This window comes from Cupressus sempervirens, chromosome 10 (assembly GCF_028749045.1).
Source record: "Cupressus sempervirens isolate cs-2001-9-10 chromosome 10, ASM2874904v1, whole genome shotgun sequence".
NCBI classification, from domain to species: domain Eukaryota; kingdom Viridiplantae; phylum Streptophyta; class Pinopsida; order Cupressales; family Cupressaceae; genus Cupressus; species Cupressus sempervirens.
The window spans coordinates 768,312,231-768,329,819 of record NC_143127.1 but is presented as its reverse complement, the minus strand read 5'-3'; the positions used below and the strand labels follow the sequence as shown (position 1 = coordinate 768,329,819).

Genomic DNA, 17,589 nt, shown 5'->3' with positions numbered 1-17,589 from the left:
TAAAATAACAGTAATAAAACACTTTATATAAAATGTTCAAAACTGGGAATCTATTGATAATTCTCTAAATTTAACAAATGAGACATAGAAACTATAGATGGATGCCGTTTAAACGGTGTACAAGCTTCCTTTTTTTTTGCCAACCCCACCATTTCAACAAATGAGACAGAGAAACTATAGATGGATGCCATTTAAACAGTGTACAAGATTCCTTTTGTTTTGCCAACCCCACCATTTCACAATAAATACCAAACAATGAATTAAGTCATGGGAACAATTTCATCTCCATCTAATTACATGTTTATGATTTTTTTGTTTTCTTAGTTTTCATTACAATCAAAAATCATGAATTTTACTGCTATATAATTGATGCACTTTCAAAAAAGACGATGATCCTTGAAACACGTCAAGTTGATTTTCTACAAGAAATTTATACCTTACTAGTTAGTGAGAAGGAGATGCCTTACCCCATATGTATTGCTTAAGGGAGTTGCATCAAGATGCTTTCTAGTTAATGGTATAAAATGTCATTCCAATAATTTATATGAATTTAATGGTAAACTTTTTGCAACTTCTCCTATGCTCATTACACTAAGGCTAGACTTTATTGTAGTTAATGTCAGATGAGGAGGTTCAAATAAGTGGGAGGTATCAATATTTATTAGCCTCCAATGAGGAATTCCAAGAGCTTGTAAATGCACATAAAGATATAATGGGTTCTAACAAATCAGTGGTTACAATGCAACCCTCAAAAGACAAACTTGTGAGTCAAGAAAATGAAATTCAAAATGTTAAGTCTCAAAAGGAATAGGAGAAATCATCCAAAGCACCTAAAATGGATCAACTAGTAAAAAAGGAAGAAAAAGAAACTGGAGATAGTGGTATAAAACTATACGTTGTATATTAGCTCCACCTCTTGCAGGTTGTAGAAGTAGCTTTCATAAATGACTTAGGGGAGCTGCCATCTCAGTATATTTCTTGTGTACATAGCAATTAAACTCAAATTAAAGGTCTTTTGTAATCTATTGTTTCTTCCTAAGCTTTCTCTTTGTTAGATTTCAACATCATTTCATGCAAAATTAGCTTCCATTCTTTTTTTTTTCTTTGTTAATGATGAATCATATAGATTGGATCTAAAACATCGATTAAACAAACCTATATAGTTTAGAACTGATCATATTTATAATTTGAACTAAAATATCGATGCAATTATTACCAAAAACTATACACAATAAAAGAAAATGCTCCCATAAATTTTCATCTCCATAGAAGCTGCATTTGATGTTGAAGCCTTGAGAACTAGAATAACACCTGCTCTACTTTTTGTGAAACCTATAGAAGAGAAGTGAAATTCCAAATGGTTTTATGTGTAAAGCAAAGGCAAGAAGACTGTAAGTTTGTCTATGTTCAATACACTTTTACTAAAGAAGCAACTTCTCATCATAATAGAAACTTTTACTAAAGAGAGTGTCATGTATTGTAAAAGGTATAACATATTATAAGACACCATAACATTATATAAAAGAATGCCTATGAATGAATATAAGAAATTCTATGTCAAGGCACAATATGAAATGATTGCAAAATGTGCATAAAATGGAGTTTATAAGGACTGGTGAGAAAGCACACAATGTATATGATGAATCAATGGTGGGACAATTTCATGTCACTTAATCTAAAATAATGTAATCATATATCAATGTTAATGAATCAATAGTCTATATAAAGTGTCGATACACGTATTTTAGTTTTTCAAAATTGAAGTTAAAAGTGTCAATATGATAAAAAGAAAACTAATGTCAAGATCTATAGTCCTCTCACATCCTCCATGCTATTTCATCTTGAACCTTTCCCTAGACATCTCTATCTCTTAGAGTCATCCCATAAGTGTCAAGGATTAGTAGATTTATCCCATCACGATCAGCTTCATCTTTAATTTCCACGTCAGGTGCAACCCCATCCTCTATCGTAATAAAACTGTGTAGTATGCAACATGCTAATGTGATCTTTATTTGAGTCACAATATTATAGGACATTGCATGCCTCGTGATAGGGAATAATTTCTTCAAAATACCAAATGTGTGCTTAATCACATTCCTAAGAGAGGAGTCTTGGTGGTTAAACAACTCATGTGCAATTTTGATTGGGTTTGCCCTAGAAAATTCTTTTAGGTGATACCACATACATTGATAAGGGGCAAGAAATCTAGGAACATTTGGATAGCCGACATCAATTAAATAGAATTTTCCTATACAAAGGGATAAAAAATTTGTAGATTAGAAATGGCATAAAAACTATGTATTACAATAATGACAATATAATCCTTAATTGTAGGATTTAAGATATCTGGGGGAACTAGCAGTGGATCTGCTCTTGACAGAGCTAGAGCAAGAACATAGCTATCTATAGTTGATCCTTCTCATCTAGTAAGAACATATTGAAACTTGTAGTCAAACGAATAGATGCCTAGTACATTCTGTGACAAATTTCCTTTTCTATCACAAGATTTTGTCTTCTCGTCAACATCAATGGTAACTGGTATATGGATTCCATCGATTATTCCAATACAATCCTAGTGAATAAAATATTATTGTCAAATATGTAGGAATATACTTAAGACTCAAGCAACAAAGTACATGTTAGTAGGAGATGTACCTTGAAGTATGGATCAAAATGTTCTTTCCAAACAATTTCTAGAGGAGTAACTAGAGAAGGGGGCAAAAAGTAAATGCTATGGAGAGATACGATGGCCTTCAAGACCTTATGGAAGTAGCAACTTATAGTCTCTCCTGACTGACCAAAGTTATGGCCAATCTTATGATTCCTTAGATTGTGGCCAATGGTATAGAGGAACATGACCAATTGTTCTTCCAATTTCATGTTTATTGTATCTTCAATGCTCCCTTTCTCCCATAGAATATTGGAAAGTTTAAAGAAAGCTCCTCTACTCATTCATATTTGGTCATGAAAATCTATGTCATTGGAATATATAATACGTTTATAGAAAGGACAAGTAGCTCTTCTTTGCTTGTGCCTATGTATTCTAGCATCTTCATAAGGTGCTACTATGAATACTGCTTGGGTGGCAAGCAAAGCAGCAAGTATAGACAAGAGTGTGATCTTCCTAATGATGCTTCCTTGAACTTCTAAATCATTAGTAGGATCCATTGAATGAGCTATAATCACATATAGGAGTTATTGTTTGATATAAAAAACATAAAACCATAAAAGCATAAAAACATAAAAAACACATTTTCCAAACATGTAACCAATTATCCTTACAATTATTACCTAAAACAAGTTATAGGATTGAATATGATGTAGGGGTGGTTGAATTTGGAGTCTCAAGAATTGAGTTCATCAAAGGAATGTATGAGCATGATTTTGGTAGAGTAATTAGGTCTACAAAGAGGTAAAAAAGAAGGTATTTGTTAATAGGTGCACCAAGATCAGCTGGTAGATCCCCTAAGTTCATCTGATTTCATTGATCTCATTTTCTTATATTTTGACATTAATATAAGTTCAATCCTGTTGCTCTTCTCAATTTTGATTTTTAGATGCACTTATTGATTCTATAAGTCATTGTTGCTTTATTGTAGGTATTAAATAAGTTCACTATTTCCTTTTCTTTTAAGAAATTAACCCTTTCTTGAGTCATTCCTCATATACCAAACTATAATGTGTCCACTTGAATAGCTATTCGTAATAAACTTAAAAAGTACTAGGCTATTTTCATCCCTCATAGGCTAAGTTATTAAATAAACAAAGGTACTTGGCAGTGTTTTAAATATTTCGCAAATAGCTCTAGTGCTGAAGTGAGGTTTTTTATAATTCACTTAAATATTCAAGTGAGATCTAATGAAGTTTTAAAGATTTAGAAGAGAGCATGCCTTTACTTTCCTTGGACACCAAGTTAAGAGTTTGAATATGTAGTCATTACATTTCCAGCCATGTGTTTTCTTTTTATTCTATAAGGCCAGCATTTTGGTAATAAAAAAGGATTCTTTTCATGCAATTATTTTCTTATGATTTTTGTCTCCACAAACAACTTGAGCTTACAGGACAAAACCCTGGTAGTCTGTGCTTGGAAAAAATATAATCACCTGTATCAAAAGAAAAAAGTAATAAATATAATCCCTAGGAATGACCAAAGCATATGACCTACAATACTATGAGGTTTTATTTATTTATTGAATTTTATATATTTTACTAGGGAGGTACTCAAGTTCAATGGTTGGCAACGGTGAATTAAAATGTTAGAGTTTATGACTAATACATTTTGACTTCTCTAAAGTTTATATGCAAAAGAACCTGTCTTTGGAAATAGAAACTTTAGGTAGTAATTCAATTTCTAGTGTTTCTATTAAGGGACATTAGAGTTCTACACTCTGTCTTGACTCCATGGTGCTATGCTTTGCCTTGGCTCCAATTTCTGTTATTAACTTAATGTTTCTTTCTTTTTCATCTGAATTTCTTGATTCTTTCCCCAAAGCTCCTTCACAAAATCTCAAATGATGTCTTGACTCTTCATCCACTTCTTAGGTATATTTGGATATCTAATGGATTGAGGGGCATTAAACTCAAATCCCCATATGCTTTAGAACTGTTAAAAATAGAAACAAGAAACTACATTTCCTAAATTCTACAAAATATAACCTTTAGTGTTATATGTTTCCTTTGGTAGCATTGCCATAAATTCTAAAAAGAAATTGCATGAACTGGCTCTTGGAGTAGAAACTTATGGTTGTCCATTCTTTTGGGTTCTAAGATCTAACATGGCAAAAGGCAAACCCATGGATTTACCAGAGCGCTTCATTGGTCAAACCAAGGATCGTGCCTTGATTGTGAGTTGGACAAACCAACTAGAGGTAAGTAGTTTGCTATTTTATTTTCAATAAATAAAGGTATTTAATTTTATGATTAAAGCACAACTTAGTCTATGTGAAGTTAATTTATGTATTGATGTATTATAGCGGGTGGACACTCATTTAGTAAAAGAACACTAGCTTATAATACATGTAGGTCAAAAATAACCAAGAGACCCTTTTATCACTAGATGTATATGGCCTATTCTTCTAGCTATGGGAATCAATACTGGAGGCTTTTTTACAATAAAGAATATGATTTACAGGAATTAGTAGCATTTCAGACACTAGAAATGTAGCATTAAAAACAATAATAGAAACTCCATTATATTGTCAAGTAGAAGTGTCAAGAAATAAATAGCAATTTTTCCAATTATAAAGCATTAGCATTAACAACCCTTGTTGTTTATGTCAGCTCATGGGGATGAGGCAGATCCTCAAAAAAATTTTATGTTAGTTCATGGGGATGAGGTAGATCCTCAAAAAAATTTAGCATAGTTGAGGTAAAATAACCAGACTCAACTGTTATGATGGACTAAACAACTCCATTGTTTACATACCTGTGAAACACAATGCTGTGAAAAGTTTATAGAAGCTTCTTGCCACCAAAGCCATGAGACACAACCCTAAACACAACCATATTTGAACACCATATTTAGACATAACACATAAAAAGCATTACCCAAAATTGAAGCACAAAAAAACATGAAAATGAAAAATGAAACCCTGCTCCATACCTGATAAAAATGGAGGACCAACTACTTCTTCCAACTTCTAATGGATGTGAGCTAAAGAATGAGAAGCAAATGGAAGTGAGAGAGAAAGTTAAGGGCACAAACCTGAAATTATATATTTTCTAACAAAGTAATATATGGAATAGGAATAAGTATTCCTATTCCATCTATTTTTGGGTAAAATTGGAATACTTAGTCCGGTCATATTCCTATTCCAATTTCAAAGTTGTTGCACCCAAAAAAAGAATAGGGATACACAAATGCCTATTCCAGGGGTATTCCAATTGCCAAACGAGCCCTATTTGTCTAAACTCCAATATTCAATTGGTGTATGGAAAGAAATTTTTGTTTAACTCATACATTATAGGTCTACCATATTGAGATAATGTTGGACTCTTAATTTAATTTAGTGGATCTACTGGCTCCTACAATAATTCTAACACTCAAAATTTCCAATATTTTGGTTCAGTGCTTTCAAATGAAGGAACACACATTTTATTTGGAGAGAAAAACATACCATATACAACTAGTGGTTTGATAAAAAAATTCTTATCCAAGTACACGCCAAAATCTTCAGCACATACTCCAAGCTTGAGCTCCTAATCTCATATAAGGCTTCCAATCAGATTCAGTTCTCTACGCTTCTATACTTAGAAAAAGAAAAAAAAAAAAAAAGGCCTTCTTAGAGTGTTTTCGGATTCAACCGTGTCACCATTTTTTGCATCAACATTTTGGATCACACTCTATGATCTTTCATCCTGATGATGGATCATAAACTATGATCTGAAATGTTGATGCAAAAAGTGGTGACACGATTGAATCCCAAAACACTCTAAGATTATCTATGGATTGTGGAAATTCACTCTCTACTAATAAAAGGCCTTACCTAGCAACCAAAGATTTATAATGTCACAAATCATAAACAAATTTCAATTAGGAAAATAGGAGATATCTTTTAAAAGTGGACAAATTGGAACAATTGCACAACTAATCTCTCATCCCACTTCCATGGATAACTACGAAGCAATAAGTGGGTGGAAAAAAGATATGCCAAGTTTGTAAAATGGTATGCAATATTTTATATTTTTTCTTTTTTCCATTTTAGATTCTTTTTCTATGAATTACACTAGAAACTATTTATTGTTTTATTTTTCTATTTTGTATACATTACATAGAGATATTTTTGTATGGATGTGGGGTCTCTTAGAGCTTGAATACCCTCTCGACCAATTATTGTGCATTATTAGTACCAAAAAAATTGTGCAAAAAAAAAAGTGTTTCTATTGACCCATTAGATTATCTTTTTATAGACTTTTAATTAAAAAATCTAATTAAAAATAATTAAATTATAAGTAATACCTTCCTCAATACTATTACATGTGATATACAAATAATAAAATATTTCTTGAAATATTAGAAGAAATATTCAATTATTACTTTATTTCAATTTATTTAATTTTAAATTTATATATATATATTAAATTAGTTATTAATATATATTTAATGTTAGGAATCTAAATTAATATTCAAGCTAGCTCATCTCTCTTTTTGAATAGTAATTTAATTCCATTATATTTTTTACAACTCTATTTGATAATTTCATTAATATAAAATTTAAAATTAAACTAAAATAAACTAAAATAAAATACAAGACAAACATTATGAAAGCAATTTTGTTAAACCAAAAATATTTAGTAGCTAATTAATTAATTTAACAAGCTTCTTGTTGCCACTGCCTGAGAGCTTGCCCTTGAACCCCTCCCATTGAACATCTTCCTGACTATTGCTTCCTTACTTTGTGTTTGGTACAGTAGTAACAGAGCTAGAGCCAGGATGTTACTTCTTCAAAACATTGTTAGAAGCCCCAAACATATGTTTTCCCCTCACTTGAATGATTCTTAGATATCGATTTTTTATAATTATAGATTTTTAGTTTAGATTCTTCCATCGAATATTGAAAATGAAAAATGACAAGCAACAGCTAGTAGTCAATCAGATTTTAGAAATTAATAGATATAAACATATTTTAATAATAAATCACCTTAACCCTTTGAATATTAGACTTTTGATTTTAGAAAAAATAAAATTATTAGACTCTTCTAGAAACATTAAGTTCTTTTCTAATATAGGACTAATAACCTATATTTTATTATAAAATATAATAAAATTAGAATAATTAAGTCAATAGGCTTATTTATTGTGGCACACAATAGCCAAAAAATTGTCATACATCATAAAAGTGTTGGACATTAGAAAAATGTTGGATGTTAGATCTTGGAAAAGTGAACAAGAATGGTTAGGAAAAATGTTGGATGTTAGATGTTGGAAAAGTGAACAAGAATAGTTAGAAAAAATGTTGGATGTTAAATGATTAAAAAGTGAACAAGAATGGTTAGAGGAAAAATAAAATGAAAATCAAACCATGTCCAAATAGTTAAAATGAAAATTATTTATTATTAAATCAAAATAATCATTACTCCATTTGTGAGTATGCCTTAATGGTGGAGAAATATAGGCCTTCTTGTTTGAAAAGAAAAGGGAGGTAATGGTGGAACTAGTTGTTGAAAATAGCATCTGTGGATATAATACTAATCTGGCAATCTCTTGAGAACATTAGACAAGAGTTTCAAAGTAGTATAATTGACACGGAGACAAGATCAATAATTTATTAAACTAGAACTTCATAATTCGATGCTTTTACCAGAATCCTTGACTGTCATGGACTCAAGTTGATAAATTTATAGAATTTTGAAGTCTATATTATAATAGGTTACTTAAATTACAATAGGTTTATGAAAATGATTGAAAATCCTTGCAAATAGAAATGTGTGCTTTCCTTTATAATGTTGTCTATATTAACATTTGTAGGAAAAATGATTTGGAAGCAATGACTAGATGGATTGTGATGTTGGCAATCCTGCAAGGTGGTGTGGCTTGACCTTGGAGTTATATGGATCTTTTAAAGAAGGAGGAGATGCTCGGTCATCAAAGGCACTTGGCATGCACTAGGAGCTCAGTGATACTTGGTTGCAATGTCAAACAAGTAGCTCAATCATGAAAGGGACTCAGTCTATAAAGGATGAATGTGACATACACTATAGAGCTTGGCTAATACTATGAGTTTTGGTTGCCATGTTGAGTGAGTGGCTTAGTTAATGAAGGGGCTCAGTTATGCTTGGTGGAGTTTTTTCTTAGTGGTAGTTTTTGACATTCGGTTGTGTCTTAGTTTATATATTTCTTGAGCTATCTGTGAGCTAATCTTTTAGTATTTAATTTGGGTTGTGGGTATTTAATGAGTGTTGCAACCAACTTGTGGCTTAGTTGGGTATAAGTAGGGGGTTTTGTGGTGTCTTTAGTCATTGTGATCATCTAGCTTGGAGAAGATGATGTGGAAAAAGAGAAAAATTTGAGAAGGGCTAGTAGTTGAGGCTTGGGAAACAAGGAGATTGCTTGGTGGGCTTGCAAGCACAAGTTTTGATCATCCTTGGAGGTTTCTACCAAATTGTGGATCTGGACTAGCTAGTGTTTGGGTTGGATCTTGAGGGATCTTGTACAACTACTACTATAATTTCTATTGTATTTGGCCCTAAATAAGAAGGCATTACAACTAGGAATATTTCATGTAAATAGTTATTTTATGAATAAAGAGTTACATTATATGGTATTAGAGCTTAGTTGTTTGTGAGTGTGTAGACTGAGCACAGAACCAGAGGTAGTTTGCACCAAGGCTTAAGTGAGCACTAGACTTGAAAATGTTGGTCTTGTGGAGCTGATTGATCTTATGGATTTGAAGATTTATTGCTTAGGATTTACAAAAGATCTTAGAAGATGCCTCCAAGAAGATTGGACCCTAGTGCGATTGATGATCTCTATGATATTATGGAAGCAAGGCTCTTAGAGAAGATGGCATCGATGAAGAGTGATATGATTGCTAAGATCATATGTACTATAGGTGGTGTACCTCGACATGTAGGTACTAAATATGATTATGAGGAAGGTTTTGAAGACTTTGAGATTGCTAGATCCAGTGGTGAGGACATAAATAATTGTGTGGAGAGACCTATGGGAAATAGGGCTAGTTACTTTTCTAGATCTAGATCTTAGTTGAAGATGAAGCATAAGATGAATGTTTCTAATTTTTCAAATACTTTGAATCCTAAAGACCTAATTGATTAGATTGGCTAATTGGAAGACTACTTTGAGTTAGAGGATATTGAAGATCCACTTAGAGTGAGGTTGGCACAAACTAAGTTGAAGGTACATGATGCTCTTTGGTGGAAATAATTGCAAAGAAATGGAGAGGAGGAAGGTGAAATGAAGATCATTAGATGGAAGTTGATGGAAACTAAGTTGAAGGCTAAGTTCATTCCTGTTGATTATGAACTTGAATTGTTTAAGAGGTTGTAGAATTTGAAGTAGGAGGATATGTACCTGAAAGATTATACTAAGGCATTCTACAAATTGACTATTCAGTCTAGGAATAGAGAATTGTCAAAGGAGAAGGTAGCTTAGTACATTAATGATTCGAGACTTAATGTCCAAGATGAAGTTATTATGCTGAAGATTAATTCAGTTGAGGATTCTTATCAATTAGCCATGAAGGTAAAAGATAAGTTGAAAAATCAAGGTAATTCCAAAGGGAAGGAGAAGTAGGATAGCTCGATAAAAGCTAAACTAAGTGCAAAAGAGAAGGACATGTAGAGGTGAGTTTAAGGGTACTTGTTTCATATGTCATGAAGAGGGACATAAAGCTTATGAATAACCACAGAAGGCTACTATTGTTGTGAATGAGGCTAAAAACCATGATAGCCAACCTAAGAAAGAAAAGAATTTACTAGCTCAATGAGTATTGGTTAGTCAAAGGAAATTGGTATCTGGTTAGAGGATACTACTGTTTTGTTAGAGAAGTAATTTGTTCAGGTTTCGTTCTAAGTTTGGTGGTAAAGTCTTCAAGGTGATTACAGATGGTGGTAGTATAGATAACCTTTTTACTAAGGAGATGGTTCAAAAACCTAGTTTGAAGAGAGTGAGACATCCTTATCCTTCTAGGATTGGCTGGTTGCAAGGTGAACATTCTTTAGAAGTGAGGGAGCAGTGCCTTGTTGATTTCCAGATTGGGCAATTTAAGGATCAAGTGTTGTGTGATATTGTGGACATGAACAATTTTCATTTGTTGCATGGTAGACTTTGGTAATATGATTTCAAGGCTATGCATGATTGTGTCAAGAATGTGTTTTCTATTGTAAAAGATGGCAGGAAGCATTCCCTAATTCCTTTGTAGAATGAAGAGCTTGTTAGAAGGAACCTAAGTATTGGCAATTGAGTTGATTTGGTAGATTCTGAGAGGATTAGAGATCAATGTGGAAAGAAGATTTGTAGTACACTAAGGATGGATGTGAAGAAGAAGAAGTGGAACAAAGGAAAGAGTGTACAAGTTGAGGACTTGGAGGACATGTATGTGAAGAACCATTTTGAGATTTATGTATTCAATCCCAGAAGATGTTCTACTGGCTACTTAGAATATCTTTTCAAACCTGGGGTGTCTAATGCAGGAGCACCCTAGGCTTGCTAGCAATCTTGCAGGGTGGTGTGGTTTGACCTTGGAGTTGATGACTCAATCAAAGAAGGAGGAGGTGCTTGGTCATCGAAGGCACTCGACGTGCAATGGGAGCTCGGTGATGCTTGATTGTAGTGTCAATTGGGTAGCTTGGTCATTTAAGGGACTTAATTTGTAAAGGATGAACTCGTCATACACTAGAGAGCTTGGTTGATACTGCAAGGTTTGGTTGCGGTGTTGACCAAATGGCTCAATCAATGAAGGGGCTCAGTTATGGTTGGTGGAGTTGTTCCTTGGTGGTAGTTTCTGACACTCAATCCTATCTTAGTTTCTATGTTACCCGATTTGTGTAGGGCCCATTTGCCGTTGCACCAAAAGCGATGACTGTTAGTGAACATGGAACACCACATAATTAACCACCTGTGGTTAGGGGAGCGCGTCGCATCACCCAACAATCTCCCCCTCAACGTGCATACCAGGTGCTTACGCGGGTCGGGAAGGCACCAGAGAGATTTGAACCCATGACCAGTCCAAAACCAGGCTCTGATACCAATTGTAGAGCCCATTTGCCGTTGCACCAAAAGCCATGACTGTTAGTGAACATGGAACACCACATAATTAACCACCTGTGGGCAGGGGAGCGCGTCGCATCACCCAACAATTTGTTTGTGAACCAACCTTTTGGAATTTAATCTAGGTTGTGGGTATTTAATGAGTGTTGCAATCAACTTGTGGCTTATGCATATATTTAATGTAAGAGTTATTTTAATTTGTAATGGGCTAGACTGATGTGTGACCTAGTTGAGTATAAATAAGGGATTTTGTGGAGTCTATAGTCATTATGATCATCCAACTTGGAGAAGAGGATGTGGCAGATGAGCAAATTTTGAGAAAGGTTAGTAGTTGAGGCTTGGAAAATAAGGAGATTTCTTGGTGGGTTTGTGAGCACAAGTTTAGATTGTTCTTGGAGGTTTTTACTAGAGTGTGGATCTGGACTAGCTAGTGTTTGCGTTGGATCTTGAGGGATTTTGCAGAATTTTTATTGTAATTGCTATTGTATTAGGCCCTAACTCAGAAGGCCTTGTAGTCAAACACATTGCATGTAAATGGTTATTTTATGAACAAAGAGTTGCATTTGGTATCATATCTTATATTGTTGTTGTGTTTCTGCTATATGGTTATTTGCAGATATCCAGATTATGTTCAGTAGGGGTACCTTCATATTCTTGTTGCATTAGTTTGATGATTGAAGCTACACAAATCAATTTTGTAGTGCTCGACAAGTCAATATTTGAAATTTTTTACTACTCTCAGAGGGAAAATAAAATAAAACTGAAAGATTTGTCACATTTTGTCATTAAAATTTGTTATTTAGTTTTGCACAGGTCTACAATTAACAATCTCAACAAAGAAAAATGAAATGAAAGAAAGCAATGAGTGGGACATAATTTAGGATATTATTTCAAGATAGATAGATTGATTCTGTTTTTTATTTTGTTCACTTGTATGGATAGAAGTAAAAAGTCTCCAATATAACCATTTTTTTGGAAAACAATAAACAAGGATATGCTTATATGCAAACTCACGATATCAAAGAATTCAAATGTAAGTTGTCTCACACTTGCAAAGACACTTGGTCATGCCAAAAAGGATTTCCCTTCTTTTGTTACTTTTAAGAAATGGTACAACTTATGCTACTATCCATATACACATTGCACACTATGTACAAGTGCTAGTTTAATTAATCATACTAATTAAATTGTTTATTACGAAAATTTATTAATTGTCTCTCAATCAACACATTCAAAAGACACATTAATTTTCGTACATTAATCAAGCAATTAATCGTCCATTAACAAAAACAACTTTAGAATAAATCACCATTATAAATTATCACAGATGAGGAATAAGGAAGAATCTAAAACTAATTAATAAACACGTTTTAAATATTTAATATCTTTACTCTACCGGGAAAGGAATGATTGTCGCTGCAAAATCATAAGGTTCACCGTGTCTTTATTCTATGTTTCCTGGTACCCTACATTTTATTTTGATGGGTTAGAAGGAATAACACAGAACCGTATAACTTTAGATAGGTCATTGTAAGCAAAAATATTTTATGAAGCTTGTATTCTTAAATTAAAGTTTCCTGAGCTGTGAGCTATCCGTATACAACTGCAACATATCACCCTGTCACATACGTACAAATGTACAATTTCTACGAGATATAGTTTGTAAATAAAGAATCCAGAAACAGATTAAGTCCGTTTAGAAAGATTCTAAAACATTTTTAATATAGACATAAATATGAAGAATAAATTAAGAAAAGGGAAAAAATTGCGTAAAATAAATTTATAATTTTATATTTCTAAATTTTTTTTTAAAAAAGTATGAAAGAAAATAACATTGAATCTAGTTTATTAAATTGCAGTCTTATATAGAAAGGGATTTGATGCAATGATAAAAATGTTCATTTATAATTGTAAATATATTTTCAAAACGAATAAGATAATTTATTATAAAATTAATACTATATAAATATTTATTAAATAAATAAAAGTAATTTAAAATTGACTCTACTTATAAATCATAACATCCAAATGACTTAATCTTGATTATTTTTCATTATATCATCATAATTTCTAATTTATATTATTCAATATCAATCAAAATTTTAAAATAAACATTTATATTTATAAGCAAAACATTCACCTCAATAAAAGTATAAACATGATAAAATTTACAAGCTTATTCATGAAACAATTTTTTTTTTTTTTCTACCATAACGGATTTTAACTAAAAGGCCAAGAAGTATATAGGTTGATAACAATTTTCTTTCATAAGTGACAAACCGGACCAAATGTATTTTAGAGCTCCACACAGCCGAAATCTCAACATAATTACAACAGCAATTTGTGTATTCTAATCATGAACGAGAGGAGGTCCTGCCTGAGGTTTCGGTTGAGGAGGTTCCTGCCCCTTTTGCCCGCAACCTGAACCCAAAAGGTGACCATGAATATATGTTATGTGAAAAATCAAACTAAAATATGGAAAGAAATGCACAACAGAATCAACACAATATTTTCGGACAAATTGTCCCTAGAAAAACCCCTAAGGGAAAACCAGTTCTACAGATGAGAAATTATATTAAACTTCAGCAAATCAAGAGATACAAAATTCCTTGCCTCACACTGGCAGAACTCCGACAACCTCCTAATTTCTCCCGCTGATATTTCTCACTGCTATCCCTGCGCTAACACTGCGCCCTTGCTAACACTGCAAGACTGTTTGCTAACACTGCAAACTTCTTCTCCAAAACGCTTCTCCTGTGCCCTTGCTAACACTGCAAGACTGTTTGCTAACACTGCAAACAGCTTCACCGCCTTACTAGTAGTATAAAAAGGGGTCTAGGGGGCATTTGGAGAAAAAGGCAGGAAGCTTTTGGAGAAGCAGTTTGCAGTGTTAGCAAACAGTCTTGCAGTATTAGCAAGGGCATAGTGAGAAGCTTTGGTGAAGCAGTTTCCAGTTTTAGCAAACAGTCTTGCAGTGTTAGCAAGGGCACAGGAAGAAGCTTTTGTGAAGCAGTTTGCAGTGTTAGCAAACAGTCTTGCAATGTTAGCAAGGGCACAGAGAGAAGCTTTTGTGAAGCAGTTTGCAGTGTTAGCAAACAGTCTTGCAGTGTTAGCAAGGGCGCAGTGTTAGCGCAGGGATAGCAGTGAGAAATATCAGCGGGAGAAATTAGGAGGTTGTCGGAGTTCTGCCAGTGTGAGGCAAGGAATTTTGTATCTCTTGATTTGCTGAAGTTTAATATAATTTCTCATCTGTAGAACTGGTTTTCCCTTAGGGGTTTTTCCAGGGACAATTTGTCCGAAAATATTGTGTTGATTCTGTTGCGCATTTCTTTCCGTATTTTAAGTGAAGTTGCAGTTGTGTTATTTTTCGATATTAGCTGGGAATTTATTTTCAGCAGTTTAATAATCATTTGTGATAGGAGATTAATAATCAGTGACTGCAATAGTTTGATTTTTCACATGGTATCAGAGCTCCGAGATATGTGGAACAATATGATCCTTGACACCATCAAGGATAATCCTCCTCGCTTTGGCATCGTCCTTCCTATATGCTGCAAGCTGTGTTGCATCCGTTGGTACAGGTACACCACTGGTAGCATAATCCTTGATACCATTCTCTTCCAACAATAAAGAAATTCTGGCCTTCCAGACACCAAAATTTGAGGCACCATCCAATCTATCCTGATCTCTCAAACCAGCTGAAGCCATCTCAAGGGTTTAAAGCAATAATAAATCTAAAGAGATCAAAATTTCTTTCCTAGGGCAAAACTCTTCTACCCTTAACAATGCTCTGATACCATGTGAAAAATCAAACTATTGCAGTCACTGATTATTAATCTCCTATCACAAATGATTATTAAACTGCTGAAAATAAATTTCTAGCTAATATCGAAAAATAACACAACTGCAACTTCACTTAAAATACGGAAAGAAATGTGCAACAGAATCAACACAATATTTTCGGACAAATTGTCCCTGGAAAAACCCCTAAGGGAAAACCAGTTCTACAGATGAGAAATTATATTAAACTTCAGCAAATCAAGAGATACAAAATTCCTTGCCTCACACTGGCAGAACTCCGACAACCTCCTAATTTCTCCCGCTGATATTTCTCACTGCTATCCCTGCGCTAACACTGCGCCCTTGCTAACACTGCAAGACTATTTGCTAACACTGCAAACTGCTTCACAAAAGCTTCTCTCTGTGCCCTTGCTAACACTGCAAGACTGTTTGCTAACACTGCAAACTGCTTCACAAAAGCTTCTTCCTGTGCCCTTGCTAACACTGTAAGACTGTTTGCTAACACTGCAAACTGCTTCACCAAAGCTTCTCACTATGCCCTTGCTAATACTGCAAGACTGTTTGCTAACACTGCAAACTGCTTCTCCAAAAGCTTTCTGCCTTTTTCTCCAAATGCCCCCTAGACCCCTTTTTATACCTACTCTCGTTGGTAAACCAACGACCGAGATTAAAACAAACCAACGGTTGAGATTAAGACAACTCAATAGCCAATAATAGAATTGGTTGCAAGGTGTCCAAAAGGGAATCTCTAAAATTAGTAAATAATAACCATTTACTAATTTTTGGCAAGTGGACAAACAGCTGTCCAAACCACCCATAAATACAACCGCTATTCATAGATAAGGACGAACAGCTGTCCAAGCTATCCATAAATAGTGCTGCTATTTCCGGGTCAAAAATAACAGCTGTCCAACTAACAATAATTAACATGTTACATTGAATTTTCATTAAACTAATAATCCTTCAAAGATATTTTAATCACTAGACACATATTTAGATCAGCCAACATAAACTTCAATTAATTCTGTTGCTCCTTTGTGAGGCGATTCTTCCCAATAGAAAATATGTATTAGTTATTAGAGAAAGGGAGAAATATTTACAGTAGAAAATATTTGAGTCTCTCCTTTGAAGGATGTGTTGTGCAAGTCCATCAGAGCGTTCTCCACCGGATACTGATTGCCATCTTCAAAGGGAGTGCAGCAAAAATCAAATAACATTAGATTAGAAAGAGATCAAAATATATGCTTATAAACAGATCAAATATTACTTTTCGAACCTAAGTTCTGTGATTTAGTCAATTGATGTCAGATTCATAGCAACTGATTTATATTTAAAAAAATTAAATTGATGTCCAGTACAAAAATATATTATCATGATAAAATAATAAAGAGTTACTCGATTTCAGATTTTCCTTGGTGTCTGAACTCTCACTATAATATTTATCCTTTTCTCCCTTTGAAAACGCATTAGCATATGATCTCTTGTGAATAATGCTTACATTTCTCCAAGTAACAACTGCATTTCTGCTGACGAAGCCGAGATTCCACGGATTGCAGATGATACTCAATTTTAAGGAGTATCTCTGTGTGTTGTGATTTCATGCCTGCTTCATGCTTTCGCCGTTATATAACTTTAGCTTACTCCATCCTGCAAAATTGCACAGTAAAATTGACTTCATGTGCGGGGTAAACCCTGGTTGACAAGTCAAAAGTAAGATTCCCGATGACTCATTATTTCATGTCTTCGGAAATATTAGTGCCTGTCAATTTATTTCTACAGAGATTTCCGTTTGTTCCCCATTATTGTTTTTCCCATCATCACGTTGTTGTCTGTTTCAAATGGAATTATCTATACTGTCTACAAGTTACTTCCTGCTTTATGATGTTGAATAGTTAATTGCAAGCTGGAAAATGAACTCTGGCTGCATTATTGGTTGTTTTTTCAATAAAGGCCAAACGATACAACACTTGTTTTAAATGTATTTAGTTAAAATATTTATTATATTATAATTATTTTAAAAGAGCTTTAACAAACTAAATTAGCAATTATGCCTTCTTCAA

At 33.6% G+C, this 17,589-nt stretch overlaps 1 long non-coding RNA gene across 2 annotated transcripts; it reads right to left on the bottom strand.

The window, feature by feature from the left end:
* Window positions 1-13,972: 13,972 nt before the first annotated feature.
* LOC149536123 (uncharacterized) lies at window positions 13,973-17,161 on the bottom strand. Of its 2 annotated transcripts, none has more exons than XR_016357707.1 (3): window positions 16,961-17,161; window positions 16,630-16,712; window positions 13,973-14,149 (listed from the first exon to the last, which is right to left on the bottom strand). It is a non-coding gene; the product is annotated as an uncharacterized LOC149536123 (long non-coding RNA). The 2 variants fall into 2 exon arrangements; XR_016357706.1 differs by having other exon boundaries at window positions 17,028-17,161.
* Window positions 17,162-17,589: the final 428 nt, after the last annotated feature.